Source organism: Antechinus flavipes, chromosome 6 (genome assembly GCF_016432865.1).
Source record: "Antechinus flavipes isolate AdamAnt ecotype Samford, QLD, Australia chromosome 6, AdamAnt_v2, whole genome shotgun sequence".
Taxonomy (NCBI): Eukaryota; Metazoa; Chordata; class Mammalia; order Dasyuromorphia; family Dasyuridae; genus Antechinus; species Antechinus flavipes.
This window is the reverse complement of record NC_067403.1, coordinates 87,298,597-87,319,824: the sequence shown is the minus strand read 5'-3', so window position 1 is coordinate 87,319,824 and position 21,228 is coordinate 87,298,597. Positions and strand designations below refer to the sequence as shown.

Below are 21,228 nucleotides of genomic sequence, written 5' to 3'. Positions count from 1 at the left end.
GTTTTTAAAAAAATCTTTCTACTTGTCACTTCTTGTAGCACAATTATTTTCTATTACTATCATAAACCACAGCTTGTTCAGCCATTGTCTAATTGATGGGTATCCTTTTGATTCCCACTTCTTAATCACCACAAAATAACTTGTTATAAACAAATATTTGTTAACTGAAAAACATTAAATCACATTTAAAAATACACATGCACACATATCCATATATATATGTAACATAAGGATGGGAAATAGATTTTTTTCATTGATATTAGTGTATCTTCTCCTAGGAAAAAAAACTCTAGGCTTGCATCTTCTTGGGCACTTTTAGTTGCCTAGAAAACTGGGCCACATGGATAGTTTTTGTCAGAAGTAAAACCTAAGACTAGGTCTGCTTAGTTTTAGTCTAATTCTTTATCTAGAATACAATGCTGTCTTATAAGCCATAAGGTAGCATTATATTCTAGATAAAGAATTAGACTAAAAGCAATATATATATATATGTGTGTGTGTGTATATATATATATTATATATATATATATACACACACATACATAGTGACAGAGGCAAATACCTTTGATCAAAATGATCTTTGATCAGTATTTCCCAATGATAGTGTCAAAGGGTTAAATATAGAATATAAATTTATCTTGCTTGATATTTCTTTTTTAACTCTAACATAAAATGGATGAAAATGAAATTAAAAAATCTATTTCTGTGTATTGCTGCTTATAACTGGTTACTCAGAAATGGAATTGGCATTTATTTTTTAACAAGCATTTTCTCAAGGCTGGCAAGTAGAATGGAATGCAAAATTAGATGAGTTAAACAAAATGGTTATTTCTTAAGGAAAGAAATGGAGTTGTATATAGGATGATATGATAATCCAGATTGTTTATTCTCTTTTGTTATCCAAGTTTTCTACATTACCTACAAATCCCCAATTCCAAGTAGTGTTTGCCAACAATGACCTTTGTCTTGTCCTAAAACTAAGGCAAGAAGTCCCTTGTGGAATGCTGAAGTTATAGGATTGTCGGATGTCTGTAGAACCAAAAGCGGATAGTTTTTGCTTGCTGTGATTCAATCTAGATCTTTGATTTCATTGAGGATGCAGAACTACTATTATCAAGGTAGTGTCTCTGCAATTTATGGTATAAGAGGAGTTGCTCAGGGGCACCAAGGAGTTAAATGATTTGTTCAGGTTTACACAGCCAATATATGTAAGCCTTGAAATAAGATCTTGACTCTGATATCACTTTTGTTAAAGTATTTTGATCACTTCCCAATATACATGTATTTGCTTATTTATAAATCATATTTGTGTAGTGCTATGGAGCAAACAAGCTTTGATCCATTATCCCTGAATGAGACTACAAAGATCTCCATTTCAATGTTCTAGGAGTATTCTGAGGGATTGGGGTTTTACACTCATATCATCAGTTTAAAACTTCATAATTTGTGTCCCAATCAATTAGCTTTTAGAAAGAGATATTTACTTAAAAGATAGCAAGAACAAAGGTACAAACATTTCCATGTAGTACTTTGGAGATGTATCTTATTTCACCCTGATTTAAGAAGAATTAACCTGAAACAATTTTTGCATAGCATTAGTTCCATGAAGTTCATGTCTATATGTAGTATTACTGTCAGATGAGTCAGTCTCAGCTATTGCTGAAATGAGTTCTGAAGATCAATCCTTAATCTTCCAAGCTTGATGTTGACCTGGCTGAAGATCATGGACTCAAGTCCTTGAGATTTGCTCTCTGAATCCTGTAGTGTTCTGGTTGGTTTTCTGGAGGTCTCTGGACCAGCCTTCGTTTCAGCTGAATAATCACCAGGAGAATAGCCAGGGATAAAGTCCAAATTATTTATTATTTCCTTCACAGTCTAGTTTCCTTGCCTAGGGCCTGGGTCAGCTCTCTTGAGGTCCTCTGGAATGTGTCTTGGTTTCTGTAGGGGAGGCAGAAGGACCATCACCACAGTCTCTGTCTTGAAGTCTGTCTCAGTCCGAGAACTTGTGCTCCAGCCTCCAGCCACCACAAAGGTGGGAGATGAAATGAATCTGGCTGAGTTTGTCCCGGCTTATATACTCTATTATAATTACATCATTGTAGATGTGAATCTTGTAGATATATAATCAGTACTAAGTTCATGTACTGAACTACAGAACTATTAATCACCATGCTAAACTAGATAACCATTGTTTTATCAATCCCACTTAGCATCTTGTAAAAATCCTTGTTTCTGGCACATAACAGGATCCTTTGAAGCTCACATGACTGCAGTCTTCACATTAATCTCCTTCACTTAAAATGAAAAAACAGACAGTGAAACAAAAAACCAAAGGACTTTTTCCTTGGGGCTACATGTTAGCTTCAGAAAGAGAGGGATCAGAATCTCCCCCTTATAGTATTTTCTCTCACCAGGTAATAGCAGTGAAGGAGTCACCCCAGGAGCACAGATATGTCAAGGGAGTGACCCCAAAACAATGGGCAAGCTATTTTCAATGTTCATTCTGGAATTAAAGAGGCTGCCATCCATCAAAAAGATTAGTAAAATAGAACTATTTTCAAAATGTCAATATATAATAGAAATCTCTTCATGGCACTGTTAAAAGTAATTTTTCAGGCTTTACCTTGACTAATAAGATGACTCCAGAAGAGAAAGTTAAAAAGATTTTATTCAGCAGCCAAAGCAGTAAGCATTGGATGGGCCAGCTGTAATTCAGAGAACTTGGTTTTTTATAGACAAGAGTAAACAATTCTCATATAAGGGAGAAACAATCCTGATTCATTCACATTTCCATGAGGAAATGCGATAAGTGCCACTTCAGCTTTTCCCTATGAATTTGGATTTGTACACTTTCAATGAGAAGATAGAGTGAGAAGGCACATTTGTCATCACTTACTGGTTATCTGCTAGGTATTCATTACTAGGAGATGGGATTGGAGATACCATTAGTGGACTCTTTTGCAGGTAGCCAAACTCAAGCAAGGTTAAAACATGGGATCATTTCAGAATTGATTTTACCTATCAAACATCACTGAGATTCTTCCAGCCTTTTCCATTGCAGAAGTAGCATGGGAAGGACTTTGTACATGTGTCACTCCATCATTACAACTTTATTCATAATTATATATTATAAATATTGAAAAAGACTATTTTAAAAGGCAGAGATAAGAATGAAATGATATTTAATAGTAGAGTCTATATGGATTCCCTAAAGTTTATTGAGTAGTGTACTAACATATTTAGACTTATTTTTTTATGTAACATTAAGAAAGTCTTCTGTATCAGAGGTATCAATTTTGTCCCGTAAATTTCCCAAGTGCTACCTGAACCAGATGAAAAATAATTGGAAAATATTTAGCAAAATGAAAAAGCAATACAACATACTATCTTCAAAGATCTGTTTCCATTTGCCAGTACTATATTATCTGATGCCTAAAGCTTTCTGAGTTCTTATTTGCAGAGTATACCAAGAGCAGGGCAATGATTACTGTTTTACAAACTCAACTAAATTATCATATTTAAAACCATTTGACTCCTTTCTTATTCTCTTGGAGAAGAGAATGGCGATGATTGGGGAAGCAATCTGCTAGAGAAGGCAAAAGAGAAAAGAACTGAGATAAAGGGACCTATAGTGGGGTTGGTCTTGGGAAGGAGAAGGCCTTCATTGAAAACTGAAGAGGAGATGATGGGAGAGACATCATGGTGACGTGCTCTAAGGAAAAAGGAAGGACAACAAGTTCTGAGTGAATATTCTCAATTTTTAAGTAAAATATGAAGTAGGTTGTGATTTGGGGGCTGAGAAGAGGGTGGGGTGGGAGGATACATACAGTAGAAGGCTGGAAAAGAGATGAAAAGGTTTGTTCAGAAACAATGGTTATCTGAATTAGGTGAGTGGACTAGAGACTCAGTTATGAAGAAATACTTTCTGACTTGGTGACCCAATGGAGATAAGATAAAATCAATTTGTAATTTGATCAATCAGCACAGTTTCATGGATTTCTCCATTTCTATTCAATAGCATATGCAAAAGAGTGAAGGAGATAAATGATGAGAGTAATTCAGGATTGGTATTTCACATGATTGGTGATAGGATAGTCAAAAAGGTATTTGATGGTAGGAAATAGGGTAGAATTGAGTTAGTCAAGCAATCAAAATAGGGAAGTAAGTTTGTAGATAATGTAGAAGTGATGGCCTGGGAAAAAATTGAGCAGTGGAAGGATTGGAGGGCACAATGATAATTAAGAACAGATTAGCAATTGTAAAACATAAGGAAATAATATTGCTCATAATTAGATAATGGTATTTAGAGTTTATGTACATGGAAATAGAACACTTGTGAGTGATCAAGGTCATCTCTTGTGAGTGAACTCTCTAGGCAGAAGAAAAGAAGGCTGTGGGAACTGGATAGATTAAGGACCTAGGAAGTTAAAAGGATAAGGAGAGCATAGATATGAATGTTGAAGCCTTGTAGTATGTGGGCAGGAAATAGGATATTGATAAAGACTATGAATCAGTCACTGCGCTCATTGAAGCAAGGAAGAAAATGTCCTTAAGACTCTTTTTTGGGGATATCTAATAGCATTAATATTATTATTGCAAAATGAAGGTAATTGGAAAAACTTTAGAAACAGAATTCTATTTAAAAGGAAATATGGAATCAGAGAAGTTGATTTAACTGTTTACTTCATAACTCCATAATCCTGAGCAAATACCATCACTTCTCTAGACCTTTTTCCTCATGTACAGAGCAAAGGGCTTTTAGTAGAGAACTTGTAAGAATGTCAACGCTTTAAATCTTGTGATCTTAGAGCCATGGGCAGCCATGGACAGTAATAGATTTGAAATCTTAAGCTGGAAAATGGGAATGTGTTTGGGCATCATTTATTCAACCTAAAATATATCCAAAAACTAATTTGAAGATAAACCCAATGAGTTATAAAGATTTTCCATGGATGATTTATGAATTTAAAAAAAATAAGAAAAGCCGCACTAGATAAGAAGATGTGGCCATGAGTTGCAAAAAGTAATCAGAGGCTACTTTAAGAATTGGGAAGGATCTCAGAGGCTATCCAGTTCAATTCTGAAAGCCTAGGGAAGAGGAAAGCCCAGGAGAGTCAAATGACTGAAGACTCAAGGTCACACCATGACAGATATCAGCAGAAAAAATATTTTCATTCTGCACTGAAATAATACGTGAGATGAATGGATCATTTCCTACACTAAGTCCAGCAAAACTTCAACTCTTCAAGCAAATTTACTACAACCAAAGATACAGCATGGCTTCCAAAGAAGTGCTGGGCTCCTCTTTGATTTCTTCCTTCTCAGGAGCCACACATCAGGCATTTATCTTTGTTTTCTAAAGAGCAAACCATGTCTGCTGTGTTCTCCTTTTCTTCATCCTTCAACACTTTCTCCTTCTCTTTAAGTTTTCCCTTCTTCAGAGAAAACTGAATGGGGTTAGTTGCTGGTCTTGTCCTCAAATAATACATTCCAGGGTTCAGACTCTGTGTCCTACCATAGAAGTGGATGTTGGTGATTTTTCTTTAATTGGGCTCAGCAATGTGGGTATTCAAAGACTGATTTTGATCAATGAACATCCCTCTATCAGCCACCATATTGTGTGCGATTTCCAACACATACAACTGCCTTCAGGAATTTCAGGCATAGTCTGAATAGAGCCATTACATGCAATTATCTGGTTTTTATCTCTTCATTCCATAGTCCTTCCTCTATCAGATCTTCCAGCAAGTGAACTTCTCCCAATAGGACTTTGTGAGTATAAATATTGCTGGTGTAAGGTTCTGTGGACTGATTATTCTCTAAAATCTGAGAGGCAATTGGCATTGGGGCAAGCAGCAAACTGGTTCTGATGCCATATTTTGCAATATTTGTGAGAATTTTCCAATTCCACAGTTCTATAGGAGTGACATTCCACATATCATATTGAAGAATTCCTTTGCAAACTGGAGAGCCTTCATATATTTCATATGGGCTATGCTCCTTGGCCAAATCACAGCTGGCTTCCCAGTCACCACAATACATGGTTTCAAAGATCTGTTTATTTAGCAACTGGGCCTCTCATCAGGATAAAAGCATCAACTAGACCCTGAACTCTAATACAAATGGGGTGATGACATTTATTTGACAAACTTGTCTCTAGGGCTAGTTAATAGTGATGTCAATAATTTTATTTAAGTTGTGAACAATGACTTTGGTACCCTCAGCCAGTTTCTGGAAGCATATATGTGCTCCAACATGACAAACATAATCAGGACCAAAGAAACCAAGTTACAGACTGCAACCTCTTCTTTTCTAATAATACTCTATTATTTCTGTGCATAAATTGTTGCATTTGATGGCCTCCAGGTTTTGCTGATTGCTTTTCCAATTACAGCTGTCTTTGTAGAAAATATAAGGAATCCCTGTCTCTGTCTGGGACTCAATGATAGCATATTCAATGATAGCCCAGTTACTGGGCTTTTACAACTTTACAGACATGATCTTGTTTCTCATAATTTTCATTGACATCTCAAATTTTTCTCCCCAAACATCCAGACCAGATCACTCATTAGGACACATCAGGGAGCAATCTGATTATTTTCCAAATGTTTGATAAAGAGATTTGGGATCCAAAGGATAAAGAAAATATCTCTGGCTCACTGCTCTTCTTTTCCAATGTTTTTCTTTAAATCAAGGAATTCAAAGATGTCGAAGAGCCAGGATTCCAAGTAGATGGCAAATGCCCCTGGCCACTTGTTACTCCTTTGATTCACATAGTGAGCCATTATAATGGCCATTTGTCCTAGCAATGTAACTTCCTGTAGGTTTGATACAACTCACAGCAACTCCAGTGCCACCAGCTGACTTGGAAATCAAGCTTTAGTATAACATAAATACTTTCAACACTATCATTTATACTCAGAAGGAAACAACTAGAAAGCTGGGGATGGTTGGAACCTGCTCTAAAGAAGGTGGGGGAAGCATGAGTAACTCATCTCTCAGAGAGAAGTTTTAGGTTTCAATAGCAGTGTCAATGTTCTCCCCACAGACATCATTCAGCCACCTTTCCATTGATCTTCAAAAAATAGGAACATTCTATGATCTTAAAGCTAAAGTAATTATAAGAAAATTCTTGATCATAAATAATTAGAGAGGGGCAGCTAGATGGTGCAGTGGATAGAACATCAGTCCTGAAGTCAGGAGAACCTGAGTTCAGTCTGGCCTCAGACACTTAACACTTCCTAGCTGTGGGACTCTGGGCAAGTCACAATCTCAATTGGCTCATAAAAATAAATAGCAGATTTGAGCCAAACGTTATTGGCTGAAATGACATCTAGGGTTGATTTGGCCATTATTGGAGAAAGCCTGACACTAGAAGGATTTATTTAGTTATAAAGATCCTCCATCACATTACTGAACACTTTCTTTGTTTCTTTAAGCAAATTATAAACAACAATCCTGGCTGCTAAAATGGCATAATCTGGGTGTTTGGTGGTCAAGGTTGCAGTTATTTCTACAGCCAAGGTATCTAATTCTACTGTGGTCACCCCACTATATAATCCTTGCATAAGTTTCATGGTGATTTGAACATGATCAACAAATTCCATGTTGAGTCCATAGTAGAGTTTCTGTATCCTAGAAGTAATCTTGTCAAACATGACCTACTCCTGATGGCCATCTCATTTAATGAAGTGCATTATAGCTGCTGGGATCCAGTAATGGTTGAGGGTTGGAATCTTGGATTGTTAAGTCCAAAGAATGGAGTGCACAGCTGGGCTACAGGGCTGGGCTGGGACCTAAGCTCTGGGCTGAAACAACTGTAAGCTCAGAATACAACAGAAGCCTCAAATTCCCATTTTCCTAATTTACTACGCATCCTCTCTTAGAGCCAAGAACCAGAAATATAATACTTCTCTAAAATAGTCCTCTTTTTTCCTACATTTGTTGGAAAGTGTCATAAAATTCTCACAAAATTTTGTTTTTTCTATGGCCATTTGAAATCAACAGGATTCAATTAAATCAAAATTAACATAAAATAAAAATATCATTCAGATTGGAGTTCCACAGGATATAGAAACAATTCACAAGTTTGCAATGAATATATCTTGTTTTCACCAAATTTTAATTTTAGGCTATAAAATATAGTAATTCCTAAAAAGTAATTTAGTGAATAATTTAGTCAAATGTTTAAACTTGGATTTCTTTAAATTTTTATTGATAGGAACTGCAATGGTGTATATATAGGCAGTAGTGACACCGATTAGAAAGACAATGGATACTTGGAGTAAGGAAACCCCATTTGCCCATCCTACATCTACCATTTTTTACTCTTGTAGTTTTCATTGAACACTGATTCTCTATCTCTATCTCTATAAAATGGAGATAATAGTACTTACAATATCTCACATAGTGAGTCATATATATGTAGTAAGTACTCTACAAACAGTGGTGTGATATGTACAAGTAAGCTATTATTATAAGAAACCTAGTTCAATTCATTAAACAAGGAGTTTTGCTAAAAGAACATTTAAAAACTGACCTTTGAAACATTGTTGTGCTTTAAAGGTGTTTTGATCTTACTTTATTGAGCATAAGGCAGATTAAAAAAAACACTTCAATAGATGAGTTCTAAAAGATAGTGATTACATGTCCTGTAATGGTGGCAAAGTGAAAAAAATATAGAACTTTAACATGACATATTAAATTCTTCAACAAGTTATGAATAATGTTTGAATTTTAGAAAAGTCAATTTTACTTTTTCTTGATTCAGCATACATTTCTTGCTCTGTCTTTTTATAATATAGCTACCTTTGATTTTCAAAGAATTATTCCTGTTGATTCAAAAATTAAATCAGAGAAGGAAAAAATTTAATAACTTTTTATTGACAGAACCCATGCCAGGGTAATTTTTTTTACAATATTATCCCTTGCACTCACTTCTGTTCCTATTTTTCCTCTCCCTCCCTCCACCCCCTCCCCCAGATGGCAAGCAGTCACATGTTAAATAGGTTACAGTATATCCTAGATACAATATATGTGTGCAGTACCGAACAGTTCTCTTGTTACACAGGAAGAATTGGATTTAGAAGGTATAAATAACACAGGAAGAAAAACAAAAATGCAAACAGTTTATATTCATTTCCCAGTGTTCTTTCTTTGGGTGTAGCTGCTTCTGTCCATCCTTGATCAATTGAAACTGAATTAGCTCTCTTTATCGAAGAGATCCACTTCCATCAGAATATATCCTCATACAGTATCGTTGTTGAGGTATATAATGATCTCCTGGTTCTGCTCATTTCACTTAGCATCAGTTTATATAAGTCTCACCAGTCCTCTCTGTATTCATCCTGTTGGTCATTTTTTACAGAACAATATCATTCCATAACATTCATATACCACAATTTATTCAGCCATTCTCCAATTGATGGGCATCCACTCAGTTTCCAGCTTCTAGCCACTACAAACAGGGCTGCCACAAACATTTCAGCACATACAGGTTCCTTTCCCTTCTTTAGTATCTCTTTGGGGTATAAGCCCAGTAGAAACGCTGCTGGATCAAAGGGTATGCACAGTTTGATAACTTTTTGAACATAGTTCCAAATTGCTCTCCAGAATGACTGGATGTGTTCACAATTCCACCAACAATTTATCAGTGTCCCTGTTTTCCCACATCCCCTCCAACATTCCGCATTATCTTTCCCTGTGCTCTCCAGAATGGCTGGATGTGTTCACAATTCCACCAACAATGTATCAGTGTCCCTGTTTTCCCACATCCCCTCCAACATTCTGCATTATCTTTCCCTGTCATTCTAGCCAATCTGACAGGTGTGCAGTATTATCTCAGAGTTGTCTTAATTTGCATTTCTCTGATTAATAATGATTTGGAGCATATTTTCATATGGCTATAAATAGTTTTAATTTCTTCGTCTGAGAATTGTCTGTTTCATATCCTTTGACCATTTATCAATTGGAGAATGGCTTGATTTCTTATAAATTAGAGTCAATTTTCTATATATTTTGTAAATGAGGCCTTTATCAGAACCTTTGACTGTAAAAATGTTTTCCCAGTTTATTGTTTCCCTTCTAATCTTGTCTGCATTTGTTTTGTTTGTACAAAAACTTTTCAATTTGATATAATCAAAATTTTCTATTTTGTGGTCAATAGTGATCTCTAGTTCTTCTTTGGTCATAAATTCCTTCCTCTTCCATAGGTCTGAGAGGTAAACTATCCTATGCTCATCCAATTTATTTATAATCTCATTCTTTATGCCTAGGTCATGAACCCATTTTGACCTTATCTTGGTGTACGGTGTTAAGTGTGGGTCAATGCCTAGTTTCTGTCATACTAATTTCCAATTTTCCCAGCAATTTTTGTCAAATAATGCATTCTTATCCCCAAAACTGGGGTTTTTGGGTTTGTCAAAAACTAGGTTATTAAAGTTATTAGCTGTTTTGTCCTTTGAACTTAACCTATTCCATTGATCAATTAGTCTATTTCTTAGCCAATATCAGATGATTTTAATAACTGCTGCTTTATAATATAATTTTAGATCTGGTACAGCTAGGCCACCTTCATTTGATTTTTTTTTCATTAATTCCCTTAAAATTCTTGACCTTTTGTTTTTCCATAGGAACTTTGTTATTTTTTTCTAGGTCATCAAAATAGTTTTTTTGCGAGTCTGATTGGTATAGCACTAACTAAATAGATTAGTTTAGGTAGTATTATCATCTTTATTATATTTGCTCACCCACTCCAAGAGCATTTAATATTTTTCCAGTTGGTTAGATCAGACTTAATTTATGTGGAAAGTGTTTTGTAGTTTTGCTCATAAAGTTTCTGATTTTCCCTTGGCAGATAGAGTCCTAAATATTTTATACAATCAGTAGTTACTTTAAATGGAATTTCTCTTTATAACTCTAACTGTTGGATTTTGTTAGTGGTATATAAGAATGCTGATGACTTATGTGGATTTATTTTGTATCCTGCAACTTTGCTAAAGGTGTGGGTTGTTTCTAATAACTTTTTCATAGAATCTCTGGGGTTCTCTAAGTGTACCATCATATCATCAGCAAAGAGTGATAATTTGGTTTCCTCATTGCCTATTCTTCTTTCTTTAATCTCTTTCTCAACTCTTATTGCCAAGCTAGCACTTCTAATACAATATTAAATAGTAATAGTGATAGTGGGCAGCCTTGTTTCACTCCTGATCTTATTGGGAATGGTTGCAGTTTGTCCCTGTGTCATATGATGCTTACTGCTGGTTTTAAATAGATGCTACTGATTATTTTAAGGAAAAGTCCATTTATTCCTATACTCTCAAGAGTTTTTAATAGGAATGGATGTTGGATTTTATCACATGCTTTTTCTGCATCTATTGAGATGATCATATGGTTTTTGTTAATTTGGTTATTAATATGGCCAATTATACTGATAGTTTTCCTAATATTGAACCAGCCCTGCATTCCTGGTATAAATCTTACTTGATTGTGGTATATTATCCTGGGGATGATTTTCTGTAGTCTTTTTGCTAATATCTTATGTAAGATTTTAGCATCAATATTCATTAGGGAGATTGGTCTATAATTTTCTTTCTCTGTTTTCAACCTACCTGATTTAGGTATCAATACCATGTCTATGTCATAAAAGGAATTTGGTAGGACTCCTTCTTTCCCTATTTTTTCCAAATAGTTTATAAAGCATTGGGGCTAATTATTCTTTGAATGTTTAGTAGAATTCACATGTAAATCCATCTGGTCCCAGGGATTTTTTTTTTTTTTTTAGTGAGTTGATTAATAGCTTGTTCTATTTCTTTTTCTGAGATGGGACTATTTAAGCAATTTAATTCCTCCTCTGATAATCTGGGAAGCCTATATTTTTGGAGGTAGTCATCCATTTCACTTAGGTTATCAAATTTATTGGCATAAAGTTGGGCAAAGTAACCCCTTATTATTTATTTAATTTCCTCTTCATTGGTGGAAAGTTCTCCCTTTTCATTTTTAAGAGTACTAACTTGATTTTCTTCTCTCGTTTTTCTAATCAGATTTACCAAAGGTTTATCAATTTTATTGTTTTTTTCATAAAACCAACTCTTAGTTTTATTTATTAGTTCAATAGTTTTTTTTTTTTTACTTTCTATATTATTAATTTCTCCTTTTAATTTTAGAATTTCAAGTTTAGTAATTGATTGGGGTTTTTTAATTTGGTCTTTTTCTAGCTTTTTAAATTGCAGGCCCAATTCATTGATCTTCTCTTTCTCTATTTTATTCAAGTAAGCCTCTAAGGATATAAAATTTCCCCTTATTACCGCTTTGGCTACATCCCATAAATTTTGGTATGATGTCTCACTGTTGTCATTATCTTGAGTGAAATTATTGTGTCTATAATTTTCTGTTTCACGCAATCATTCTGTAAAATGAGATTATTTAGTTTCCAATTACTTTTTGGTCTATTTACACCTGACTTTTTGTTGAATGTAGTTTTTATTGCATTGTGATCTGAAAAGAAAGCATTTACTATTTCTGCCTTCCCACATTTAATTTTGAGGTCTTTATGTCCTAATATATGGTCAATTTTTGTGTAGGTTCCATGAACTTCTGAGAAGAAAGTATACTCCTTTCTGTCACCATTCAGTTTTCTCCAGAGATCTATCATACTTAATTTTTCTAATATTCTATTTACCTCTTTAATTTCTTTCTTATTTATTTTGTGAATTGATTTCTCTAAATCTGAGAGTGCAAGATTGAGATCTCCCACTATTATAGTTGTGCTGTCTATTTCTTCTCACAAGTCTCCTGAAATTATGTGATCTTTCCACTAAACCATATTGTCCTCTCAAAATCCATTATCAGAACTCCATGAGGGAATTATGATTGATTACTTGGTTGTACTAGAAAGCTATTTAAAATAAATATATTCTTATATAGCAGTATGGTATAGTGGAAAGAAAGATCCCTGAACTTAGTAACAGTTGGTCCTGAGTTTCAGATCCACTCTACCTATCTGTGACTTGACATATATAGGGATACTTATTTTATTGTTAAGGGAAAAAATCATACTATTTAAATCTAACCATATGTGAGTAAAGATTGCACCCAGAATATCTCTTGACACAGTAACTCCCCTGGAAAGCTGGGGATGGCTATTTTAGTTCTCCCATGTCTTAGATTTACCCAAAGAATTTTTTTTAGGTTCTCACAACCAAATTAAGGATGGATCCACTCAAGTTTGTGCTACCCAATCTTTTTTTTCCCCCTTCATCTACATGCTTCACTTTATTTATGTGCTGTTGAACAGAGATGAAGAAATCCATGAAACTCTGGTGGTTCAAATAGCACTTGGGAATTTTGTGGGCCAACACTACATCTCTGATGCATGCAGACTAAGATTAGTGTTACTTACAATATAAGTCTAAATGTGTCAGTACCTACTCAATAAACTTTAGGGGCTCCTTATGATTATATGATTAAATATAATTTCATCCTTATCTCTGACTTTTAAAATTGTCTATTTTAAGATTTACAAAATATGTAATTATGAACACAATTGTAATGATGGAGTGACACATGTACAAAGCACCTTTGATGCTACTTCTGCAATGGAAGAGGCTAGGCTATTTCTAGGAGAATCCCAACAATATGAAATAAAAGTACAATGGAGAGACTTCTATTATATATTGGTATGTTTTGTATATTGAAATATTTGTGTTCATTGTTTATATTAAAAAGAGTAAAAAAGTTAGAATGGGATAAATGTATGTTAAAAAGTCAGAGAGCTATGCATTATTTATAGAGTAGTCATTTCTTTTTTGGAGAATCAGGGGCGTTTTCCTAGAGAAAGTAACTTTTGAGATGGATTTTGAAGCAAGAAGTATTAGGTATTGACAAGAAGAGTTGCCTTATCCCCAGGTACTAATCTCTTCCTCTACAGTTACCTTTCATCTACTCTTTATATGACTTGTATATCTCTAATTGTTTATATGTTCTCTCTCCCATTAGATTGAACTAAATAGGACTAAAACAAAGATAATTACTTTCCCCTTCAAAATAGATGGTGCATACCACCTGGAAAAGAAATCGAATGAAAATTCTTTTTATTTATTTCTTCATAGCATTCTTTTAATAATATTTTATTTTTTCAATAACATGTAAAGATAATTTTCAACATTCATTTTTGTAAGGTTTTGAGTTCCAATTTTTTTTCCTCTTCTTCCCTTCCTTCACCCTTCCTCAAGAATGAACCAATCTAACATAGATTATATATGCACAATCATTTTGAACATATTTCTACATTAGTGATGTTGTGAAAAAAGTCAGAACAAAAAGAAAAAACACCATAAGAAAAAAAAAACAACAAAAAAGTGAAAATAGTATACTTCGATCTCATTCAGTCTCCATAGTTCTCTCTCGGATGCAGATGGAATTTTCCATCTCAAGTCAATTGGACTTGTCTTGGATCAATATATTGCTGAGAAGAGCTAAATCTATCATAGTTGATCAACACAACTTATTGTTAATCAGTTCGTGTAAGTCTTTCCAGGATTTTCTGAAATCAGCCTGAAATCATTTCTTATAAAACAATAATATTATATTACATTCACATACCATAACTTATTCAGCCATTCTCCAACTATTGGGCATCCCCTCAATTTCCAAATTTTTTGCCACCTCAGAAAAGGCTGCTACAAACCTTTTTGCACATTGTGTATCTTTTCCCCTCTTTTATGATCTCTTTAGGATACAGATTCTGTAGTGACACTGAGGAGATTAAAGATCATGCATAGTTTTATATAGTCTATTGGGAAAGTGTGGGAAAAGAGAGGTATTAGATTGATTACCAAAATGAAAGTCAATAAATCCATTGTGCTGACCTCATTGTTGTATACCTGTAAAACCTGGTCAAGGTACCAGTGCCATGTCAGGAAACTTAGTTGCTTCCATTTGAATTGTCTTAGGAAGATTCTGAAAATCACTGGCAGGATAAGGTATCAGACACTGAGGTCCTTTCTCCTCAAACTTAACTGCCAAGAAGAGCACAACTCTGCTGGGTTGGCCACATTGTTCAAATGCCAAATGTACGCTTGCCAAAACAAAAGAAAAAAACTATTTTGTGGAGAACTCATACAGGGCAAGTGCTCATAAGATGGTCAGAAAAATAGATACAAAGACACTCTCAAGATCTCTCTTAAGAACATTAGAATCTATTTTATGACATTGGAATAATATATTAGTACAGAACTGTCCAGCATGATATGCCCACCATCAAAGAAGGTGCTGTGCTTTACTAGCAAAGCAGAATTTAATTAGCTTAAAAGAAATGTGAGATGTGCAAAATTAAAGAGTCCATCCCAAATGTTTACAGGGACTTTTTGTGTCTAACTTGTGGCAGAGCATTCCAAACTCATAGTCACAGCTGTAACTTGACTCTAAAATAGTGATGTCATTTTGGTCCTCTTCGAGTGCAATGGATTTATTGATCTTCATTTTGGTAGTCGATCTAATATCTTTCTTCTCCCACACTTTCCTAATAGACAACCAACCAACTAGCCACTATAGAAGAGAAGTTCTTAATTTAGGTTCCATAGATTTCAAAGGAAAAGGGGTATCTAGATAGATGAAGTAGTCCATGAAATTGGATGGGAAAAATTTATATGTATCTTCACTAATTATAATTGAAATGTAGTTTAATTTAATAATGAATTAATTCTATTCTCCCAACAAATATATTAGTCTAAGAATGGAACCATAGGCTTTACCAGAATACCATAGGGGTTCATGATATAATGTATTCATTTATATCATTTATCTTTGGTCTATAATATATTCTCCATTAAGAGCTAGAAAGAATCTTAGAAGTCAAATAGTCCAATCCGCTCATTTTAGGAATAAGGAAATTTGATGTGATTGAGTCATTTTGTAGGATGTAATTTCATTTTATTTTTCAAAAGGATTTGAGTATTTTAGAAACATTAAAATATCTATTTTGACTATTGGTTATGAAACTACTTTTGTTATCTTATTTCTGAAAAATCATGCTTTCAAAATTTTTTTGATCCAATCAATCTATTTTATTTAAATTCATTTGTAAACCAAAATAATTGCTTTACTCAATTTTTTGCATTTCACAAAGAATTAGATAGAAAGACTTCTGAATCAAAACACTTAAATAACTTCTCTATACTATTAAAGATCTGAACCACAAATATAGACGTTTATAAAGTGACATTGACTTTGTAATTTGGATGGAAATACTATTCATTAGTTTTTCAAGTGATGTTTTCATTCTCCACCAGAGGGAGCATTGAAGAGTGGAGCAAGGAAAAAAAAATTGAACTGAAATGTATAGTTGTCTTTGTTATCCCCCTGCTAGATTCTGATGCTTTACTGCTAGACTCCCAGGTATCCACTCACAATCCCCTCCTCCAATCACAAAAAAAGATTATCTACCATTTGAATGATAAGTGCCTCTCCCTTCCATTAGCATAAATTATTTCAAAAATGACATTCAAACCTCAATCTAGATTTGTGGGAAAGACTAAAATATATTTTTAAAGCTGTTTGTCTTATTACACCCAAGTTGATCAAGTTCAGTAATAACTCCTTGTTACTCTCATTATTGTTTTGAAATACTTTTCAGCTACCAATTGTTAAAAGTGGATTAGTAGTCTAATGGAAATTACTTTTAAAAATAGAGGACTATAGCTATATAGGGTCACAAGTAAAGCTGTAATTAGGCTGGCTTGATTGGGATTTTGGATTATAGTGATGTTGGATGATCATTGACATCACCTGTGGTCTTTCTGTAGTATAGAAACAACAGAGTTTAGTATTTCGTTAACAACAGCAGTCACTTTAAATAGAAAGTTATCAGGTATGTCCATCAAGAGTATGCTGGAGCCAGTTTGAACTGTCTTGTGAGAGGTGATTATTAAATTTTCAGTACAAATTTCAGTGAACAAATTTATGCCTCAGAAATAGGCAAAGGACAAACTACAGCTTGATTTATTGATATTCTCACTGTCCAGACTTAAGAAAGTGATGGAGAAAATAATAATGTGTTTTAAACTAAAATTTTTTCTTTCCCCTTGAGTGAGCTAATTGTTAAACACTTTAGTGCTGATGATATCTTGGGATGAACTCCTTCGTAATTCTGTATGTGTAAATGAATGTACTTTTTCTGCCACTTGTCCCGAAGGTAAAAATTTTCTATTTATGACTGGGTCATGAGCAAGAGAACTTTTATACCAGTAGGTTATAAGAATTATAGATTGTATTGTTTGGTACCTGAATAAATCTCTCTTCAAGGAACAAAGTACAGGTTTTACAATTGCACAGTTAATTTGATCACTGTAGTTAGGCAGCTTTTTAGCTTTCTAATCATTTTGAAAAGTACTTGATATTATTTTCATTAGCAGCAATCCTCCATTCAGAGAGAGAGAGAGAGAGAGAGAGAGAGAGAGAGAGAGAGAGAGAGAGAGAGAGAGAGAGAGAAAGCAAGAGAGAGGGAGAGTGAGAGAGCGAGAGCGAGAGCGAGAGCGAGAGAGAGCGAGAGCGAGAGAGAGAGAGAGAGAGAGAGAGAGCGAGAGAGAGAGAGAGAGAGAGAGAAGGAGGGAGGGAGGGAACAATAGAAGGGTGGTGGTCATACAACAATTTAGGATAAGCAACAGCAAAGATAAACAATGTGACCATTTAAAGAGTCTGCAAGAACAGAACATTTATTATATTACCATACCTGTCAAATAGACAGTTTTGAATAATATATAAATAAGAAGATTACCTTGAATAAGCTGACAAAATAGGAAAAAGATATTTTGATCATTTTCATGGCATTCTAAGTTAAAATACTGTCTTCACAGATCATCAACATATTTAATTTAAACTTGCAAAAACACAAAAGAATTCATTATCACAGTTCTAATTTACAGTAAGATGTGAATTTAAAATATTTGAATATAGATATCAACTATTCTTATTCGAACATAGCTTTTATCTTTTTACTATTTCAAGCTCATATATAAATTTTAAGACAATATATGCCCATCCCATTTTTCTGCAGCAGAAATTAGTAAGTTAAAGATTATGAAATCTGATTATTACATGAAATGAACATTTTAAGAAAACTATTAGAATTTATTCATATGACTATAATGGGAATTATGTTGAAAAGTTCAATGATTTCAATGGTACTTGAAAATTTTCAAGAAGACCTCTTTTAGAATTTTCTTAAGAGAAAAATGGTACATTCTTTTAAATATTTTCAATGATGTCAAATTCTTATCTTTTGAAGTTTTTGAATGTTAGAAATATGAATTTGGAATTATTGCTAGCAGATGAGGTAGGTGATTAGGTTGGACAATTTCTTGTATGAATACATCAACTGTCTTTGAAGAAAATTCCAAAATAAGAGCTTCAAAAATATTTTAAGTGATTGCAGCTTCATTAGAATAAATGTACAGACTCAGAAGCGAACTACTTTGAAGGACTATATTCACTTAGAAATATAAGTTTTGGTATTTATGTTTTTGTTGATACATAATAGAGCTTATACATTTGAAAATAATAAAATAAATTCACTTGCTAACACAATATTTTATCTAGAAAAGAATCTGGACACCTTTGCAATCTATTTCTTTTTTTTTTTTTTTAAATTTTTTATTTAATAATTACATTATATTGACACTCGTTTCTGTTCCGATTTTTTTCCCCCTCCCTCCCTCCACCCCCTCCCCTAGATGGCAAGCAGTCCTTTATATGTTGGATATGTTGCAGTATATCCTAGATACAATATATGTTTGCAGAACCGAACAGTTCTCTTGTTGCGTAGGGAGAATTGGATTCAGAAGGTATAAATAATCCGGGAAAAAAAACAAAAATGCAGATAGTTTACATTCGTTTCCCAGTGTTCTTTCTTTGGGTGTAGCTGCTTTTGTCCGTCATTTATCAATTGAAACTCAGGTCTCTTTGTCAAAGAAATCCACTTCCATCAAAATATGTCCTCATACAATATCGTTGTCGAAGTGTATAATGATCTCCTGGTTCTGCTCATTTCACTTAGCATCAGTTCATGTAAGTCTCGCCAGTCCTCTCTGTATTCATCCTGCTGGTCATTTCTTACAGAACAATAATATTCCATAACATTCATATACCACAATTTACCCAGCCATTCTCCAATTGATGGGCATCCATTCATTTTCCAGTTTCTAGCCACTACAAACAGGGCTGCTACAAACATTTTGGCACATACAGGTCCCTTTCCCTTCTTTAGTATTTCTTTGGGATATAAGCCCAATAGAAACACTGCTGGATCAAAGGGTATGCACAATTTGATAATTTTTTGGGCATAATTCCAGATTGCTCTCCAGAATGGTTGGATTCGTTCACAACTCCACCAACAATGCATTAGTGTCCCAGTTTTCCCGCATCCCCTCCAACATTCATCATTATTTTTTCCTGTCATCTTAGCCAATCTGACAGGTGTGTAGTGGTATCTCAGAGTTGTCTTAATTTGCATTTCTCTGATCAATAATGATTTGGAACACTCTTTCATATGAGTGGTAATAGTTTCAATCTCATCCTCTGAAAATTGTCTGTTCATATCCTTTGACCATTTATCAATTGGAGAATGGCTTGATTTCTTATAAATTTGAGTCAGTTCTCTATATATTTTGGAAATGAGGCCTTTATCAGAACCTTTAACTGTGAAAATGTTTTCCCAGTTTGTTGCTTCCCTTCTAATCTTGTTTGCATTAGTTTTATTTGTACAAAAGCTTTTTAATTTGATGTAATCAAAATTTTCTATTCTGTGATCAGTAATGGTCTCTAGTTCATCTTTGGTCACAAATTTCTTTCTCCTCCACAAGTCTGAGAGATAAACTATTCTATGTTCCTCTAATTTATTTATAGTCTCGTTCTTTATGCCTAGGTCATAGACCCATTTTGATCTTATCTTGGTATATGGTGTTAAGTGTGGGTCCATGCCTAATTTCTGCCATACTAATTTCCAATTATCCCAGCAGTTTTTATCAAATAATGAATTCTTTTCCCAGAAGTTAGGGGCTTTGGGTTTGTCAAACACTAGATTGCTATAATTGACTATTCTGTCTTGTGAGCCTAGCCTTTTCCACTGATCCACTAATCTATTTCTTAGCCAATACCAAATGGTTTTGGTGACTGCTGCTTTATAATATAATTTTAGATCAGGTACAGCTAGGCCACCTTCATTTGATTTTTTTTTCATTAATTCCCTTGAGATTCTCGACTTTTTATTGTTCCATATGAATTTTGTTGTTATTTTTTCTAGATCAATAAAATATTTTCTTGGAAGTCTGATTGGTATAGCACTAAATAAATAGATTAGTTTAGGGAGTATTGTCATCTTTATTATGTTCGCTCGGCCGATCCAAGAGCACTTAATATTTTTCCAATTATTTAAGTCTGACTTTATTTGTGTGGAGACTTTTTTATAATTTTGCTCATATAATTCCTGACTTTCCTTTGGTAGATAGATTCCCAAATATTTTATGGTATCAACAGTTATTCTGAATGGAATTTCTCTTTGTATCTCTTGCTGTTGGGTTTTGTTGGTGATGTATAAAAATGCTGAGGATTTATGGGGATTTATTTTGTAGGCAGCTACTTTGCTAAAATTATGAATTATTTCCAATAGCTTTTTGGTAGAATCTCTGGGGTTCTCTAGGTATACCATCATATCATCTGCAAAGAGTGATAGTTTGGTTTCCTCATTGCCTACTCTAATTCCTTTTATATCTTTCTCGACTCTTATTGCCGAGGCTAGTGTTTCTAATACGATATTAAATAATAATGGTGATAGTGGGCAGCCTTGCTTCACTCCAGATCTTACTGGGAAAGGTTCCAGTTTTTCCCCATTGCATATGATGCTTACTGATGGTTTTAAATATATGCTCCTGACTATTTTAAGGAAAAGTCCATTTATTCCTATGCTCTCAAGTGTTTTTATTAGGAATGGATGTTGGATTTTATCAAATGCTTTTTCTGCATCTATTGAGATGATCATGTGGTTTTTGTTTGTTTGGTTATTGATATAGTCAATTACGCTAATAGTTTTCCTAATATTGAACCAGCCCTGCATTCCTGGTATAAATCCTACTTGGTCATAGTGTATTATCCTGGTGACAATTTTCTGTAATCTTTTTGCTAATATTTTATTTAAGATTTTAGCATCAATATTCATTAGGGAGATTGGTCTATAAT

The 21,228-nt window shown here is 34.0% G+C and overlaps 1 pseudogene; it reads right to left on the bottom strand.

The window, feature by feature from the left end:
• Nucleotides 1-5,321: 5,321 nt before the first annotated feature.
• LOC127541090 (ribonucleoside-diphosphate reductase large subunit-like) lies at nucleotides 5,322-7,697 on the bottom strand (annotated as a pseudogene).
• Nucleotides 7,698-21,228: the final 13,531 nt, after the last annotated feature.